Below are 3,085 nucleotides of genomic sequence, written 5' to 3'. Positions count from 1 at the left end.
TTCAGCTCTCTGTAATTGATGCACATCCTCATACTCCCGTCCTTTTTCTTTACAAATAACACCGGAGCTCCCTAGGGTGATGAAGTAGGTCTAATGAAACCTTTGTCCAATAACTCCTGAAGTTGCATCATCAACTCCTTCATCTCCGTCCGTGCTAGTCGGTAAGGTGCTTTTGCTATTGGCGTCGTACCTGGCAACAAGTCGATACAGAATTCTACTTGTCTATCAGGCGGTAACCCGGGAAGATCTTCGGGAAATACTTCTGGATAATCACACACGACAGGAATGCTTTGCATCTCCTTTTTCTCCTTCTTTACATCAATTACGAATGTCAAATATGATGTACATCCTTTGGCCAAAGACTTTTGGGCTTTCATTAGCGAAATGATTCCAAAATTTACTCTGCATTTGTCCCCGTACACCATAAATGACTCTTTCCCTGACGGGTTTCCTTTTACTATCTTCTTCTTGCATAATATCTCGACATCATTAGCGCTAAGCCAATCCATTCTCAGCACGATGTCGAAACCATTTAACTCAATAGGCAATAATTCCTCGTGGAACTTATTCCCATTCAAATCAATTAAGAGCTTTTTCATACGATGGCTAACATGTATAAACTTGCCACTAGCAACTTCGACTAATAAAACATTATCTAGTCTATCGACAGGCAAAGCTTGTTTTCTACCAAATTCATGCGAAATAAAGGAGTAGTTGGCTCTAGAATCAAATAAAATTTAGGTAGGAAATTTGTTTACGAGAAAGGTACCTGAAGCGACATAAGCTTCATCTTTAGCAGCTTCCAGTGTCATCTGAAAGGATCTTGCCTTCGGCTTTGACGGAATATTGGGTTTTGCTGTCTCCTTCTTTTTCAAACATTCCCTCAAGATGTGCCCTTCCTCACCACACCCATAGCAGACTTTCTTGGTAAGGGTGCATTCGTTGGCATAGTGCCCTGGCTTTCCACATTTGAAGCAGGTGGCTTCCCCGCCACATTTCCCAAGATGCTTCTTCTTGCATTTGTCGCACCATTTCGCTTCGCCTCCTCCACCTCCTCTCGAACTGGATTTTGAGAATTTACCTTTCTTGTTGGACCCCGAGGGTCCGTCGAACTTCCTCTTCTCACCAACCTCTGACCTCTCCTGACCTTTCTCCTTGATCTGGGTCTCAACATTTCTAGCAGCCCAAATGGCATCTTTCAATATGGTTGCTTTCTTAACCATTGGACCATAGTCCGCTGGTAGTCCGAGGGCAAACTTGTTGACCTTAGAGAGTTCAGTTGGAACTAAATATGGAATAAGTTTCATCTTTTCCGTGAAACTAGCAGTGTATTCAATAACGCTCAATTTTCCCTTCTTCAAACTCTGAAACTCGTTATTGATTTCCAGAAGGTCCTGCTCGGAGCAGTATTGCAATTTGAGTTTCACCATAAAGTATTCCCAATACATTTTGCTTGCTTCTCCCTTGGGCATAGAGTCAGCTAACAGTTTCCACCAACTCAACACGCTAGATTTTAGCAGAGGGATCGCAAGAGCGGTCTTCTGTCTGTTGCTGCATTCGTAACTCTCGAACATTGTCTCTATTTTGGAGATCCGGTTTATAACTTGTACCGACGTCGGGCTTCCGGATAGAAATGGTGGCTTCGATGCCATTAAATCCTTGTACTTGCACCCATGCCCATCATTTCCTCCATCCTGGTTGACTTGCCTAACAATCGGTGGGTTTGCTTGACCAACAGTCCTACTGAAGTTTCCTCCTTCCGAATGCCCTCCATTAAATTCGGGCTGTTCAATCGGCATTGAAGGTTCTTCACGATTATGCTGAAGCAGAAGTCTACTTTCTTCCATTTGACGATCCAACATCATTTGGATCATCGCTTGTACCCCAACCATTGTCATTGGCTCAGGTGTTGTTGCTACAACAGGTACTCGCTCAATCACTGGTGGTTGATTCTTGTTTTCGTTCATGTTTCTAGCTCCACTCCTGGTTCTTGCCATTTTTGATCAATACACCGAATAAGGTGAATTTAGATCCTCCTTTACGATAGATATTCAAATCATCCTTATCACTCTGAAACGTTTACATGCTAGTTCTAATATCGTAGTCGTACGCTTAGAAACCTAAACACATAAGGTTTCCAAATCCAGTCGGCAACAGACCATAGATCTAAACAAATAATTTCCTATATGGCAAACATATAGCATTTAGTACATAAAAGAATTTTAGGCATCTTTCCTAAAATATACTAGTGCTCGTGTCAATTTAGGTGTACTACCTAAAATATAAAAGACACACTCAACTCACAATCATCGCTTAGCATCCTAAGTTTAAGTCTAGAAATTTCCTACAAATTCCTAGTTCACTTAAACTAATGCTCTGATACCAACTGTGACATCCCCATTTTCACGGCCAGAAAAGACTGATTTGTTTATGCTTTGTTTTATAAAATCAGAGTAATCCTTTGATTAAAAGAGTTACGGAATTTATTCCCAAAACAAAATATGATAACAATTTATCAAAGCATTTCTTAAAAGAAATCTATTTTCATTAAATAACAAAATCTCGGGATGTCATGTTCCGATATAGACCAAAAGCATAAACCATATAAAAATAGACCTTACCACAGTTATTTATAACTACTGATCTATAATCCAAAATCTCTCGTCAAGTCCACCAACTTATACTCTTGTGCCATTACCTGTAATGCAAAGAAAACTGAGTGGGTCAGGCTTGGGAGCCTGTTGAGCATATAGAGTTTTCAACCCACAATAATATAATTATTATATTCAATCATAAAACAATCAACCCAATTACCCATCCCATTATCTTCTTTATTTCTTAAGATTTTACCCTAAGAATCGACTATCCTTCCTTCATTCGTTCCTAAGGATTGACCTAAGGAATTGGCACAAAGTCCATTGCTGACTGAGGTTCCTATAACCAACACTAAATCCATAGCTACAAAGGTTTGTCTATACAGTACTAAATCCATAGCTACCAAGGTTCATCTATACAGTACTAAATCAATAGCTACCAAGGTTCATCTACATTGTACTAAATCCATAGCTACCATGGTATTATTATG

This window comes from Lactuca saligna, chromosome 9 (assembly GCF_052625555.1).
Source record: "Lactuca saligna cultivar CGN05327 chromosome 9, ASM5262555v1, whole genome shotgun sequence".
Taxonomy (NCBI): Eukaryota; Viridiplantae; Streptophyta; class Magnoliopsida; order Asterales; family Asteraceae; genus Lactuca; species Lactuca saligna.
Note: the sequence above shows the minus strand (reverse complement) of the source record.